Source organism: Passer domesticus, chromosome 1 (assembly GCF_036417665.1).
Source record: "Passer domesticus isolate bPasDom1 chromosome 1, bPasDom1.hap1, whole genome shotgun sequence".
NCBI classification, from domain to species: Eukaryota; Metazoa; Chordata; class Aves; order Passeriformes; family Passeridae; genus Passer; species Passer domesticus.
In genome coordinates this window covers 4,203,284-4,219,525 of record NC_087474.1, presented here as the reverse complement: position 1 = coordinate 4,219,525, position 16,242 = coordinate 4,203,284, and the positions used below count along the sequence as shown (strand labels likewise).

The 16,242-nt window shown below is 46.5% G+C and overlaps 2 long non-coding RNA genes across 2 annotated transcripts; both read left to right on the top strand.

Annotated features, from left to right (window-relative positions):
- The first annotated feature begins 546 nt into the window (after window positions 1-546).
- Window positions 547-2,731, top strand: LOC135286893 (uncharacterized). Its single transcript, XR_010350892.1, has 2 exons — window positions 547-719; window positions 2,568-2,731. It is a non-coding gene; the product is annotated as an uncharacterized LOC135286893 (long non-coding RNA).
- Window positions 2,732-12,903: 10,172 nt separating this feature from the next.
- Window positions 12,904-15,748, top strand: LOC135303330 (uncharacterized). Its single transcript, XR_010364818.1, has 3 exons — window positions 12,904-13,143; window positions 14,944-15,268; window positions 15,527-15,748. It is a non-coding gene; the product is annotated as an uncharacterized LOC135303330 (long non-coding RNA).
- Window positions 15,749-16,242: the final 494 nt, after the last annotated feature.

The window sequence follows — 16,242 nt, the reverse complement described above, 5'->3', positions numbered from 1 at the left end:
CTTTGACCCAGAGTTAAACACTTTAAGTGAGAAAAGCAGCAGCAATGAGTGCTGGATTTTGGTGGGAGGGGTTGATGTCACCTCCCCTTCCAGCCGCTCTTCACGCTTTGCTTTCCAGCTGAAATTGTTCAGCAATTTGCAGTTTGAACGTGTAAATGTGCTTCTGATGACCAAAAGTCACATTTCTCATCAAACCGAATACTTACTAGAAAAAATGTACCCAAGGAAAATCACCAGAAATTGGGTTCCTTTGAAAAAATTCACCCCTTCTCAGCATCCTCCCCCTCAGCTCTCTTGGGTGTTGAATATTAAAGTAAGGAGTTGCTGGCTTTGATACAGAAGTAGTAATTCTCTGCCTGAGGTATTTCCTTTCCTGGCTCTCCTCCCTTTCAACTTGGAGTGATTTTTTTTTTTTAATTCTGTAGTATTTGCCTATTTCCAACACCTCCCCCACGTGGCATGATGTCAAATCAGCAGCAAGCAGGCCAGCAGGAATGTGTGTTCCCATTATCCTCAGGGCCAGAGTGGAAGTTTTTAAGACACAGTTGATAAAATTGTCCTTCTGCAGGCCAATTGCTCAGCAGAAGTCCCTCCTGCAGGAATGTCACCGTGTGCTTCCCACAGCAAGGGAGCCAGGAGGCTCCTGCTGCTACCAGCAGATGGTTGGAGGGTCAGAGACCACAGTGCCAGGGCTTTCTGGATGGCTTCCCTGGGTGCAGGTGAGCAGAACTATTGCTGTGTGTCCGGGGAGGAAATGCAAGACCACAGCCAAAACTGGGGAGCCCCTCAAAGGGTCACCTCTGTCAGAGCCAGCACAATTTCCAGTTGTCCCAAGCCCTGCCCAGCTCTGGCCTCTCTGCAGTCCTGGGAGGGAGTGAGGTCTGCAGGCCAGTTTGAAATTTCCCCCTTGGAATTTGTTTTTCCTATACAAATTCCCCTCTTCTTATTACTTTTGTCCCATATCAAAGGCTAAGAGAACAGCAGTACCTTGTCTGTCTGAGAAATGAGACAGAGGCACATATGAAACAAATGATCCCAGAATCATTTCCTTAACCCACTAACACATAAATGAAAGCACTTTAGTTTCCTCTTTTTTCTTTTTTTTTCAAAGAAACCAAATCCTTTCCTGCTCCAGCTGAACCCAAGTGTTATTAAACCAGCTATCAGAAGATGACCAGGCTCAAGGAATCAGATTAGAGGAATACCCACAGAGGAGATGTGGGTCCCCACATTTGTTACAGGTCTAAGCTTCAACTGGCTCCAAGGAGATAAAATGTGCAGCTCTGGGCTCTGCTCCCAAACTTGGGATCTGATCTCTTCCTGTCCACAGCCACCCAAAACTTTGTGTGCAGCTCTCACCACATCAGAACAACACTTACACCCAGTACGGCAGAACATACACCCTTCTATTTGAAAAACTTCAAGTAACATGCATCAAAAACTGCCTTGGGGAGGGAACTGGGCTCCTTAAGACTTTGAACATGGTCATGGGAGCAGGCTTCAAGAGGATGCATGAGCTATGAGGCTTCTGGTGCCCTGCACCACTTTCCCTAATGCTGGGGACAATGGTGATCTATTTATTTCATTACAGACCTTTGCTGTGTTTTAAGCTGCTGCTAATTAGAAATGTCTGCTTCAACTGCCACTGTAACACTGATTTAGTTTCATGTCATTTTAAGTGGACTGAAATGTTTCCATCTAGTATTCCTCTCCTGCTCACCTGCAAACAAGAAAGATAAATGCTGATCAACCTGACAGATAAGCCAGACACTACTAAGGTGAATTATTTAGATCAACTAACATTTATCAGGCAGTCATTGCATATTCCCATATTCCTGGAGTGTAGCTTTCCTGGACTACAAAAAGAGAGTGTATGTCTTGATTGCAGAAACCTGAAATACATTTCTTACCATAGGGATTATTACAGACCCTTGCAAAACAAAGATTTATATCTTTAAAAAGCCCTGTTGCTACATATTTTCTAGCAAAATCTCACTGTGCAACCTGGCAATGGAGAGTCATCTGTATTTTCAGTCAATTTCATTAGCTTCATCTTGCTCTGAGATCCTGACCCACAAGTCACAGTCTGCCTCAGGTGGGCATGCAGTCCCCTCAGCAAAAGTATCCTCCATTTCCACACCCAGTGGGACATATTTCCTTCCTTGATGACATAAACAACCCTGGGCAGAGTTTATCTTGCAAACAAGACCCTTAAATGTAGGCAGCCATGTGCCTCTGCCTGCACATGAACTAAAAGTCCAAGTTCCCAGAACTTTGAGCAGAGATCTCGGCCTAGGTTTGGTTGTTCAGTGGACACCTGACGTGTCTCAGGATTGTCACATACCTGTACACTGATAACAGGTACAAGGACCTTTGGGGACCCTTCTGGGGCAGAGTTGGAGCCCACACCAGGGTTCTGAGACCGCCTCAAAGACACAAAGGCAGTGGAATGGGAGTTGTGACCCTCCCCAGTCCAGCCCCATGAGCAGAGGGAACAGTTCACGTGCTCAGCTGGTGCCTGTCCACTTTGGAGAAAGCTGATTTTCTATTCTGATTTTCTCTCCCAGCTCCCCTGGCTGTATTGAATGATTCCTCACCAGCCACAGTGGTGGAGAGCCTAGACCTCATGTGGACACCCAGCACTAGATGCCAAATTCTTTTAATCTTAATTTCACCCCGAATTGCCTCTTGTGTGCGCTGGACCAGGTCACATCGCCCTCAAGTGGAGAAGGATCACAACGAGCACTCAGAGATCACCCCGAGGCTGTTTTCTTTTGGGGGAAAAAAAAAAGCAAGGATCTACCCAGTCCTCCAGGACAACGTGTGCTGTGAAAAAGCTGAGTTGCAAGAAGACAAAGATTTCAAAAGACAGACCAAAAAAGCTACGATGGAGAAGGCCATAATTCATGCTGTTGAGCCCCCACCATAACTCAGCCACCTCGTAGAGTTCCATTATGATAGCATCTCACCCAACTCAACATCAAACAAAAGGTGGTAGCAAAGCCAAGACTATAATTCACCTCTCCTGGATACCCACCGTGTGCATTAATCACCCCAGAAAAGTGTTTGCTTTATGGCCTGACTCAGTGTCCAGCCAGCGTGCTGAGAGAGGTTGGGCCCCTCTGCTGAAATATGCAGGGTCTTGTAAAAAGAAATCAAAATAGGAGATCAAACTGAACTGATGTGAGCAGCCTGACTTCTGGCAGCTTCTAGCACCAGGGTGCTTGGCTTTGAAACCTTACTATTGTTCTTGGCTGGATTTTCTCCAGGTTACGACAAAAACAAAAACAAACAAAATCAAAGCAGTGATGTAAGAACAAGAGCTCTTTTATATGGAAATGTACTGACGGTGCTCACTTACGTCTAGAGAGAAAAATCTGAACCTAGAGCTGAAGGTACAGCTCTTGGCAGCCTGGAGGAATGGCTGGTGGTAGTGACAGGTGATTATCTCCAGTTTGAAGGCTTTGCCAGAGCACAGTACTCTGTGTGCTCTGTGTACTCGCTGGAAGGGAGAAGAATGCTGGAAACAAAATGTTATGAATCCTTCACCTGGCTCTGGAAGGAACATTCCAGCAGCAGCTGACCTCACAGGGCACACAGGAAATGCAAAGCTGGGATCTCTCCCAGGAAAGGGACCTTCCTTGCTTACATGCTGTCCTCTTTCAGCTCGGTTTTTTAACCCCTTCTTATCTCCTGTGTGGGTGGATCTGTTGCTTGAGATTCTTCTCCTCCTCCTCCCTGTCTCTATTCTCTTCCTCAAAGTCTGCTCCTTCATTCAATCTACTAATTAATCCTGTAAACTTGATCTTCAGCCTGTAGAAGTGGTTGAGCTCTCCACTCAATATGAGGGGCACAGATCTGTTGCAGGTTTATAACAAACTGTTCTGGCTGCCTTGGATGCATCAAGAAAATGGTTGGGGTCAAAAAGAAAGTGGCTTCTGAAACAAATCTTATCCTCTTAGATTTACAACAAGCACGTTTCCACTGCAGCATAGCCTGTGCCTAACCTTTTCCCAGATCCCTCTTCTAATCTCAGCCTGGAGCAGCATGTGTGCAGCCCATTTTACAGCACAAGGACCTAATTACATTTTCCAGCTGTGCAGCAGACTCCCACAAGGCAAAATAAAGCCTAATAATGTACATTTCTTAGCTACCACTCTTGGCCCTCTTGGAGCAGTCCAGGGCTCTCAGGCTGACAAGTGGGCTGAAGGATGCCTGCACCCTTCCACTTTTACCAGGAGAGCTCTTCCTCTTCCATCCCTGCTGTTTTCATGCACCAGGCCATCCCTTTCCACCCAAGTCCACTTAACATCTTCTCAGTTTGCTAATTGCCCTCTGGAAAGCACAGAAATGAACCCATGCTCTGCTGAACCACATCAGCTTTGGCAGCAGCTGATGGGTTTTGCCCTCCCCTTCCTGCTCCTCCATCTCCATCCAGCGCGACATTCCTCTGGGAAGGCACCAGCTCCTGCAAATGTGGAGAGGAGCACAGGCACAAAAAGGGAATCCAGCAAGGTACAGTTGGTCTGGAAACCAAAGCAGCTGCTCAGAGAGTGCTGGATAGCCAGAGGGTCACCACAATGGTGGCAGCACCATGGTGTCATCACAGCAGTGTCACCACAATAGCCAAGGCACAGCATGGTGGCGAAGTGAAGAAGGGGTTTAAATGCAAGGGAGAAGAGGAGCAATGCTCTCCAAGAATCCCTTGCTCATCAAAACGAAAAGCAATCTCAATGAGAAATGCATTCCCCAGGCAGTCACAGTGAGTCTGTTCAAGGGAGGTTCATATTCTCTCCCCTACAAAGTTTCATGGAGCATTTCATGGCGCGTAAGGGATCATCTAACTTTATCTCCCCTCTACAACAGGCTGTGAGCCAACCCTTTTTGGAGCTTGACAATGTAGATTTGGAAATGGTTCTTCACTGAAAAGGAGGTGACACTGCTGCAGGCTGTGGCCAAGAGCTGCAGGTACCAAGGCACCAGAACCAGAGGTACCTCATGGCCTCCTCCCTGCAGGATGCTGGGGGTTAAGGATGTGCCCCCAGATAATCCTGAATCTTAAGATCATTCTGCAAACCAACCTCTTTGGCAGCAGAGAGGCCTGGATGAAGGTAGAGCTGAGCTGCAGGGCTCTCTGAATGTGAGCCAGCCCAGGCATGCTGGGCATCACAGCTCTGGCCCAGCTTTGCTCAGCAAACAGAGCGGAGTCAGTACAAGATGGATCTGTCATGACCAGACCAATCTACAAATGATTACCTGGAAGGGCTTCAGACACCCTCTTTAAACCTAACCCTTTTATGGACATGTTAGGGAAATGTAGCCTGAGTTAGTCTGGCCAGTAGGTAGAGCCTGAGAGTGTCAAAGGTGTGAAGTGTTTGGGGCTTTTCCTGGGGAAAAGGCTAAGAGGAACAGCTTGAGTGTCATGCAGCCAGGAAACAATTTTTTCCTTATTCAGATTAAGACAAAATGGTGTGATTGTAGCCATCTGTTTCAGCTAGATGAGGATATTTTTAATTATTTCTTAAGAAGTAAAAGAGGGATCTGATGGCCCAATTGCATTCCTGTCCCCAAGCTGGCATTCATACAATGTCCTCCACCAGCAGATGCCACAGCCTTGCATGAAATTTAGTCACAACACTTATGCCAAATTTCTAGTAGTCAATTTCCCTATTATCCTTTAAGGAAAAAAAAAAAAAAAACCAAACCAAAAACCAGACAAAACAGCACCATAATTCCCTTTTGATTGTAAGTTATATGTTTCCTTGTTTTACATTGGGTTTATTTCCATTTGTGTTAACATTTGCCTACAGCTCCTATCAGTTCCACAAGTAACTTTCCCATGCGATATCTGCCTTGCTTTATCCTTTGTTTGCCCATTGTAGTAACTGATTACATTGTTGAGCAAAATTTACTTTAATTTGTCACCATGAAAGCCTAATCATTTTGGGGCAGGCTGCCTGAATTATTGTGAATGATGATCTCATGTCTGTGAACCAACGGAAAATAGGTAAATAGAGGAGAATTCTGAGCACCCTGAGGATGCTGAGGCTGTACAGACTCGGGACACTTTTGAGTTGTGGCTGGGTTAGTGACAGAACTTTGAGAAAATTCATGGTTTATGGACTCTATATGAAACTTGCTTTCTGCCCTAAAAGAGGGAAGCCAACAGTGTGGCTTTGCCTCTGCTACCTGCAGCCTTCAGGTGCCAGAATCTTCATTTCCAGTGTCAGAGGGCTGAGCTCACACCCTGGGTGGGCTCAGGCTTGGATCCCACACTTATCACAGTGGCAGCCCCCTCATGACACAAACCCTGCCAGCAACGACAGCAAAACTGACTGCAGCTTTTCCTCCCCCGATTTCCAGCTCCCTCCTGAGAGAGCCATCAGGGCCACCCATGCAGGACTCCCTGGCTTTCCACAGAAGCCACGGGGATGTGCTTCGCTGGCCGTAGGTGTGAGCTCAGCAGCCAGCCAGCCTTGCTGACTCACGGGCCCCAGGATGGCTCCAGATGAGTCACCAGGCTGAGTCACTCGCTGCATCTGCACTGCGTATTTATGGCAGCTTTGCATCAGCCCTGGCAGCGGGGAAGCTGTTTGTGTGGAGTAACCATGGAGAGGCAGGAAATGCTGAGGAGGACCGAGAGGTGAGGGATGAGGAAAAACCAACAGGGGAAAGCGCATTCCACCTCCACAGCCCTGGAGTACAAAAGGAAATGTTTGCCTGTGGGGTAGAAAATCCTCTCTTTTCCCTGATGTCCCTAACTGGGAGAAGTGGCAATGCTGTAAGAAGCAACCTTGCAGGATCTTTTCCATTATGCTCCTAACTGGGAGAAGTGGAAATGCTCTAAGCAACCTTGCAGGGTCTGGAGCCCCTGCAAATCCCACAGGGAAGTGTGTTGGCACAGTGGATTCTGCTCAGATGAGCTTTTCCCAAGGGAACAGCTTTAAGTAGATGCATCCAAGGTGCCAGGCAGGGTCCCCTCACCAGGCCTGTCATCCCACCCTGCACACTCTGTGATTGTTTAGCTCAAAAATCTTAATGAAATGATTGCTGGGGGCAGCCCCCAAAACCTCACTGCCCTGCTCTTGCTGATGGTTTGTGAGATCAAGGGTCAAAAAGGCAGGAAAAGCAATGGCTGTGTCACTTGGGTCCTACTGCAGACACCTCACACTGTCCTCTCCCCACCTTCAGTGTGGTTTGTACCATCCAGAGAACATTCACAAGGAAATAAAAAAAAAATTAAAAAAGAAACCCCATCAGCTTCTTCTTTAAAGAAAGATGAGATTTCTTTTTTTCCAGTAATAGTTCACACCACAGGACTTTTAATAGGCAGTAAAGTATTACGATTTTATTATTGTGTTTTCATAAATGGTTAATCAGCCAATAGATACAGCCACCAATAAATGTTCCCACAGATGTGGGTTTAACATCTGTTAGAGATAGCTTTTGTATCTACACTAGCACTTTGCTCTGTATCAAACCAGTGGATTTGTCATAGGCATAGTCAGTTTTTCACTTTTATTAGTGGTCTCCAGACCAGAAACACCTTTAAGCAATGGGTTTGCAAGGTTGCACATCTGGCTAAACCTTAACATTATTTATTTGTTCACCTGCCTTGTAGAAACATCTCTCCCTTCAAAAAAGTGGAGGGGGCTGATTGTGACACAAACCTCAGTGAGATGGGGCAGAAAATATTCCTGCTTCTGCACAGGTTGTACCATGAATGTTCACAAGAAATAAAAATAAAGTCTTTTCCAGTGTAATACAGAGCTTAGCTTCTCCTTTTATTCACAGCAAAAGTCAGCTGAAAATGTTATTTTGGCAAAAATAGGGTGGATTTTGTGGTGGGTTTTTTTGTTGGGTTTTTTTTTTTTTTTAATCACTTAAAGTTAAGAAAGGAGCAAAAGCAAGTGAACATATTTATAGACTGATTTGTAAGGCACAAAACACTGTACTTTGCACTGCTGAGAACCAATGTGCACACAATGGGTAAACACACAATGAGAACAAGCAAGTTTCATTTTCTTTCCAAACAAACTAGACAAGAGAAAGATTATCCCCTCCTTGGAGCTGCCTCTATGAAGTTTACTGCTGAAAGTGCTCTACCTTCCCTCTGTTGTTTGTTTACCTTAGATTACACATAAAAATTTGATATGCCAAGGTAAAAATAGCTGCACATTCTATCAGACAGAAGATAAAGATCCTTTTCACGTCATTTTATTTAAGTGTACTGGTACTTTTTGAACTCCCTCATGCTTGGACCAGTTTCCAGCCAGTCCACACTGCAGCAGCTCAGTCCCTCCAGGCAAGGAGTGAGATGTGCTGGTGGTTACCAGCTGCAGAGGTAAAAAATGTACTCACAGTGCAGGGACTGAGTGCTGAAAGCAATTAAAGACATTTAGCAGCTCCCTGAATAGTGAGACCTCTTTCCAACCAAGGTCTGTCTCAATTCCCATGTGGGAGGTTCCTTGCTGCTGCTGGCTAAAACTGTTTCTTCTAACACAAAACCACCTATGTAAGAGTTTCACAACCTCACCAGGTACTCAAAATCCACAAGCTAGTAAAAACTGCCCAAGGTTACTCTCCACAGCCTGGATCCTGGCATGAGAAGTATTTTTTTTTAGCTATTTTCCCAGAAGAAATACCCTGACATGACTGGCTGTCAGGTACCTCAGGGTACAGAAAACCTGTTGGAGGCTCCTTCCCAGAGCCAGAAAGCCAGGAGCAAACTCTGTCTGATGAGCACTAAGAAAGGCAGGGATTAACTTGATTTTTTGGCAGAAGTGAATTTACAGCTTGTCTACATGATGATGTTATTTCAAACAAGCGGAGAATGTGAATTAAAGGCACGGTGGTTGTGCCAGAATGGCTCTGTTCATGCACTCATTTTTCCTTTCAAAATCCATGCTTCTTTCTGGGAGGGACTGGGTCAGAACAGCCGTGCCAGGCAGGACTCTGGTGACATCAAAGCCTCAGGGACACAGGTGTGAAGCACAGGCAGTGACTTGCCCTGAGCCCTGGGAACGCTGCTGGCAGCATGGCAAGGTGGAGGGTCAAAGGCTGAATGGGAGAGCCAAAATTCCTGCGTGTCAGTGCTGAGCTGGGTCTGCCAAGGGAGACTGCCCTGGGCAGGGAGAAGATGGGGTGTTTTGCCAGCCTGACATCAGAGCATGGGGATGAACTGATTAAACCCCTCAGGAACTGAAGCAGTGTTACTTTTACATTGGACCAATATAAGTACATTTTTCATTTCTCGGTCTCTAAAACTCTCTGGAGCAGTCTTGTATTTTCTGAGACCCCAACAAAGGAAGGAAAGGAAGGAATCTGACACCATGTTCTTAGAAGGCTAATTTATTATTTTATGGTATTATATAATATTAAAGAATTCTATACTAAATTATACTAAAGAATACAGAAAGGATACAGACAGAAAGCTAGAAAGATACTACTGAAAAACCTGTGACTCTCTCCAGAGTCTTGAGACAGTTTGACAGTGATTGGTCATTAAGTAAAAACAATTCACATGCAACCAATGAAACAATCACCTGTTGGTAAACAATGTCCAAACACATTCCAAAGCAGCAAAACACAGGAGAAGCAAACGAGATAATATTGTTTTCCTTTATCTCTGAGGCTTCTCAGCTTCCCAGGAGAGAAATCCTGGCAAAGGGATTTTTCCAGAAAATATCACGGTGACAGAGCAGGAGAGCACATCTGGAATGCTGCACAGAGGCACAAATTTTGGGTTCTTCACGTGGGGCATCCCAAGCCCTCCTTGCCCATGGTGAGCTCCTGCTGCCCACTCTCAGGTGTGCCTGTCAGATGGAGCTGTGAGGTGCTTTTCCAGCACCAAATCATGCCCACATGTGAATATCTTCATGAAAACAAGTTACCATCTTATCCCCTTAAAGGTTTGCAAAGTCCTGCTGTGGTTCTTCTCACCCAAAGCAGACGTTCAGGACAGATCAGGGGAACCCTTCCTGCAGGGAGAGATTGCTCTCTGCCATCCTGCTGCTCAGCCTGAAAGAGCACGATCCCCCCTCACCAATGGATTACTCTCAGAACCTCCTCTGGTTGAGATAACCCCAAGATGTACTAAAAGTCTCTTTTCCCCAACCCAGCTGTCGAAGAAGGAGTCAGAAGTCTTTGTCGTTCTCAAGGTTGTTTATAATTTCTTATCTCAAACATTTTCTGTCTGGCCTGCCGAGGTGTGTTCTGCAGGTCAGTCTGAGGCACACTGCACTGCCCTGAGGCAGTACTATCTCATTATACTAAAAACTACATGTACTTTATTTACAGTTATGTTCCAATACCTATCTTCTATGTTAGACAGTGACTTTCTACTCTACACCAATCCCAAAGTGCCACCATCACCAAGAAGATGGAGGGAAGGAAGAAGAAGGAAGAAGAAGGAAGAACAGGACAATGCCCAAATTTCTCCGTCTTGCCCCCTAGACCCCCACAGTAAAACTCTTCAAAATTCCACTTTTCACCCTGTGACAACTACTGTTATGCTATTTAAACTTTTGTGACTTGTAAATCTTCATATAAAGTTGGTAATTTGCTCCATGGGTTGAGATCGAATTCCCAGGTGTCTTTGGCTTCCTGCCAGGATCTCCGAGCCCCTGACAGGATCTTGAGCCATCCAGGGCACCCAGAGGGATGTCCTGGGTTCTGACAGAAGACCAAGGGCAGAGAAAATGTATTTCAGCTAGAGGGATATGGGGGTCAGCAGACATCTGAAAAGCAGCTACTAAAGTACACCTTCGGGCCCTATATCTGTGATAAAGAAATCTGTGTGGTGTGTTTCAAGTCCAGCTCCAGCTATCATCTGCTGAAAATAAATTGTATTTGGGTCCAGGTTTGGATGAAAAATAGATTTAGGTCAGAACCTGAATTCCTTAATGTGTATCTCACTCTGGACTTCATTTCCCCTTTCTAAAAGTGTGCTTTGTTTACAACTAGAGATTGAGAAAAACATACAAAACAAAGTGAAAATTTTCCTCAAACACTAATGTTGTTGAGATCTGGCAGAAAAATAGAAGACAGGTTTTATTTTGTCAACTGTACATAAACACAGGCATTTCATAAACAAGGAATTGATTCAATTGTTTCCAGAGGTATGAGAGTGAGGGAGAGAGCTGAGATTTAGCTATTAAAGACAATCTCAGGAGAGGGAGGGAATTAGTCTCCAGTTGAGCCAGATATTTCCCTCTCAAAAAATAAATGAATCAAAGTCATGCTCAGTCAGCCAAATTATCCAAGCAGCTGCCAGCATCCCTGGTTTCTGGGGTTTGTGTGATTTTGAGAGAGGAATGCTGCATTCTCTCTAAACACAGCATCCTGAAGGGAGTCAGGATTGCAGAGTCCCAGTTTGGGGATTTTTAAATAAGACAAAGCTGGTGAGTCTTAGAGCCACTCCGTGCTCCAGATTTGATTTCTAGCTTGCTGTGCAGCCCCCTTTGGACTCGATTGTGCCTGCACAGCTCCCTGTGTGTGTCACTCCCAAAGCCACTGTGGAACCCTGGGAGCACCTCTGCAGTGCCTCCCACTTTGCCATAGGGGGTCCCACCCCTTGGCTCCCCACTTTGCTTTCGTGTACTCTGCTCTGGTTCACACAAAGGGGGCCAAGATGCATTTCCCAGGATCACAGGGCCATAGAATGTTTTGTGTTGGAAGGGACATTTAAAGGCCACCTAGTCCAACCCCCTGCAATGAGCAGGGTCACCTGCAGCTAGGTCAGGTTGCTCAGCCTCATCCAAATCTCAAATTTTTTCAGGGATGGATTATCCACCACCTCCCACAGCCAAACTGTTCCTGTGCCTCACCACCTTCATTGCAAAATTTTTCTACTTTATATTTAGTCTGAATCTCCTTTTGTGTAAGACTATTACTCCTTGTCCTATTGCTAGATGCCCTGCTAAAAAGCCTGTCCCCATCAAAATTAACTCACTTAATTAGCTCTGGGAAGGGTGCTGTCCCACACAGCTCCTTAATCCCCTCCCGTTATGCAGCAGCCACAGCAGCAAGGGCACAGATCAGCATCTGCTACACGACCTCAGCTCCCAGCTTCCCTCAGAATCTCCAGCTGGTCCCAGGCAGAGCAGCCAAGAGCTGGTTTTTCACAGCCTGGTCCCTGGAAATGTGTAACTGGCTTGAAACACCTCCTTCTCCTTCCCAAAGCTGTCACACAGAGTGTGGCTGCTGAGGTGAGCCAAGGGCTTGGCAGGTTCTGGGTGTCCCCTTGGTAGCACCAGATCATGCTGGACAGCTGATGTAAGGGTGCATGAGCTATGTTTGGCATTCCAGAGAGAGCAGAGGGATGGGATGGAAAGGGATGGGATGGAAAGGGGTGGGATGTAAGCTGAGCTCAGTGTTTGAGCCCTTCTCCTGGAGCCCCCACTTTGCAGCGACTCCCAGGAGCACAGCAGGGCCCAGAAGTGTCACTCAGTGGGGGCATTCCCACCTACAAAAGCCACCTCCAAGCACCACCCACACCTAACAAAGGCTGTGGAGCCCAAATTTCCCCTCGCAGCATGACAGCATCCCCTGGCTGCCTTCCCCTGCTCCCTGACTCACAGCCTGACCTCAGCGCCGGGCAGGGGGCCAGGGAGGAGTCACATTTAACTCACAGCTCCCCAAAATCCTCCCTCAGCAGGGATTTCTGCTCAAGGACGGCGGGAAGCAGCTCCAGAGGCCAACCCTGCAGGAAAAGGCAGCTGGGAGCCGGGGGAAACCTGGCTGCTCACCCTCTCCTGCTCCCCGGGCTCTCACTGATCCTGCTGGTGATCCTGGGGATGTCACAGGAACTGCCATGGATACCCCTGGAGATGTCACAGGGACTGCCATGGATACCCCTGGAGATGTCACAGGGACAGTCATGGATACCCCTGGGGATGTCACAGGGACTGCCATGGATACCTCTGGGGATGTCACAGGGACTGCCACAGCCACCCTGAGGATGTCACAGGGATTTCCATGGATACCCCTGGGGATGTCACCCCTGGGGGTGTCACAGGGACTGCCATGGATACCCTGGGGATGTCACAGGGACTGCCACAGCCACCCTGGGGATGTCACAGGGATGGTCATGGATACCTCTGGGGATGTCTCAGGGACTGCCACAGCCAGCCCTGGCTCCAGGTGAGCCTGCCAGGGGTGGATCAGCCAGCAGAGCTCCCCTCCATATGGGGACCTGCCTGGATCCATCACTGGCAGCAGCCCTGGATGGCTCAGGGAGAGCAGCAGCTCCTCTCCTGGCAGTGCCAGGGCTGTGGGCAGAAGGGCACTGGGGTTTGCCTGTGGCTGGCACAGCTCAGGCCCTGCCCTCCATCACCAGAGGTGGAGTTCAGCCATTCCCCTCTGGAATGAGTGCAGGAGGATGGAGCTGGTCCAGCATCCCTTCCTTTATTCTGGTGGTTCCCCACAGCCTTTACAAAAAGCAGAACTGGGCAATGAGAGCTGGCAAACATCTGACTGAAAAAGAGTGTTGGAGAATACCTCTTTTTGGGTGATTAATTTATTTTTGGGTGAATATTTTATTTTTTTCCATAACTGGCATTCTGCACTGGCACAGGGACATGGATTAAAAAAACACCTGCAACAAAAGGGGCTCTTCTTTGTAGCAGCCTGAGCCATTGGAGGAAAACTTTCCCTGTGGGGAAAATTCCCACTTCTGGGGAATCTGCATAGAGCATTTAGCCCTAAGATTTGTGCTTTGGGAATATTTCTATGACTCCTGGGCTTAGTGTTCACCTGATGCCTGGGTCAGTGTGTGAAAGATTTAGACCTGTTCAAATTAAAATATTAAAAAAAAAAAAAAAAAAAGAAGAAAATGTTTTTTATAAAAGGTTGTCTGAAAGATGTATTGCCATCAAAAGCAGAATGGAAAATATTACCAAAAATGAGAGAGACACTTTTGGTTAAGAAAGATCCTGGCCTTCCTGGGCAACCAAAGAGACTTATCCCAGACTTGGCATGAGACTCACACATGGAGTGACAAATGCAGAAGCTTATAAGCCATGCCATGTAAATAGGGAGGTCTCAGAGCATCTCAGCACAGGTCCTGACGAGATGTGAACAGACTCACAGGTTGTGGGAGACAGCATATGGCCTCACCACTTGCAGTAGCAGGGCTGCAGTGAGCCAGGAAGGTGGCTTCTGGTCTGGTGGCTCTTTGCTGTGACAAATGGTGCCACTGAGTCCTTCAGCTGGATGCCATCTGCCCACCCTGCCTGCAAAGCTGGTCTGGAGCTTTTCAGCAGAGCTGCTAAAAAGGTTGGATTTAGGAAAAGGTTCCTCACTCAGAGGGAGTTTGGGCACTGAACAGACTCCCCAGGAATGGTCACAGCCCCAAGGCTGCCAGAGCTCCAGGAGTGTTTGGACAATGGTCCCAGGCACAGGGAGGGATTTTTGGGATGTCTTGTGCGGGGCCAGGAGCTGGATTCAATGATCCCTGTGAGTCCCTTCCAACTCAGGGTATTCTATAATTCTATGCTGAGAAACTCTTAAGTCTAGCATTGACCCCCAGAGGTATATCCATGGACAACTGGGTGGCATTTATCTCTCTCCCGGTGTATCTACTCTGCTCTCAAATGAAACAAGTGCAGAGACACTCTGGGCTGCTGCCTGTCCCTCTGCTCCTGGCACTGCACAGCCTGCTGTTGGTCTTGAGCCAGGCACAAAGAAATCGCTGTATTGGAGCAGTTCCAGGGTCAAGAACTCCCCTTGCAGCTGTGACCACAAGCAGGTGCTCCAGAGGAGAGCGAGAGGCTCTCTCACAGCTTTTGCTTTGCCCTCATCCTCACATCTGCTTGCTGCATTCACTGCTGTCTCTCAAAATACACGCAATTATTTTGGTTTTGGTTCCTGTGGTCGAACGTGGCCACGGTCCCTAGCAGGGCCTGCAGGGTCAGCTGCAGCACTGATGTCTGTAATGCTCAGTTAGGGAATAACCTGTCCTCAGCAAGCCAGCTCCTGTCTGCAGGAGATGGGGCCATGAAGAATCACCGCCCATCCATCTCCTCCTGGCCTCAGGTTCCTTCAGAAGTTCAGCTGCACAAAGTACAATTTCCCAAGCTGTGAGTAGCCAGGGGTCCTCACCAACAGCCTTGACCTAGAGAGCTTTCTCCAGAGCCACCCGGGAAGCTCAAAAACTTCTTTTTATCGCTTTGCATCTGACAGCAACCCAAAAACCATCGGCAGTGGCTGGCAGCCCCTCTGAGGATCCATTCCCATTTCTGTTTTCCATGAAGCGAGTGCAGCTCAGGTGAGGAGGCCCGGGGGAGGCAGCCAGCTCCAGGTGCAGCTGCTGGCTCCAGGAGCATCCACAGCTCCCAGCCTCACACGGGGGACTCGCCTGGCACTCAGGGCAGTGGTTTCACCAGGGCTGGACCCAGCCGTGGTTCAGCACTTGGCTGCTCAGCCCTTCCAGCATCCCCAGGCCAGGGAGTGCTGCCAGTGCCCCTCTCTGCCAGCACGGCTTCACCTGATCTTGTCACTTGGTTTTTTCTGCTTTTTTCCCCAGCAAACCAACCTCTCTGTTTCAGCAGAGATTCCATCTGCAACGTTTGAAATTGGGATCAGCGCTGCAAAGTAGAGCTGAGTTCACCACCATCCCTCTTTTCCCAAATCTCTGTTCAGGAATATAGTTTGATCCAAATCTCTGGATTTTCATACTATGGAAAGAATCACAGATTAAACTGTGCTAGACCAATTATTTCTTTCTATGAGTAAACTGACAAATTTATTTGTAGAGCTAGAAGTAAAATAAAATAAAATAAAATAAAATAATAAAATAGAAAAAAATTAAATAAAGTAAAATATAAAATAAAATGGAATAAAATAAAACAAACAAAAATAAAATTGAATAAAATAAAATAATTTTTAAAAAATGGAATAATAAAAAAATGGAATAAAATGGAATAAAATAAAATGGAATAAAATAAAACAAACCAAAATAAAATTGAATAAAATAAAATAATTTTTTAAAATGGAATAAAAATTAAATAAAATGGAATAAAATGGAATAAAATAAAATAAAATAAAATAAAATAAAATAAAATAAAATAAAATAAAATAAAATAAAATAATAAAATTAATAATATACAATAGCTAAAAGAATAAAACTCTGAATCTCACCAGTATCAGATCCCAGTGGATGTATTTCCATCTAGCAGAAATGTGTTGTATATAGACCCAGGGCTGTATTATCCCTTTGAAGATCATGGGAAGTTTGCCATT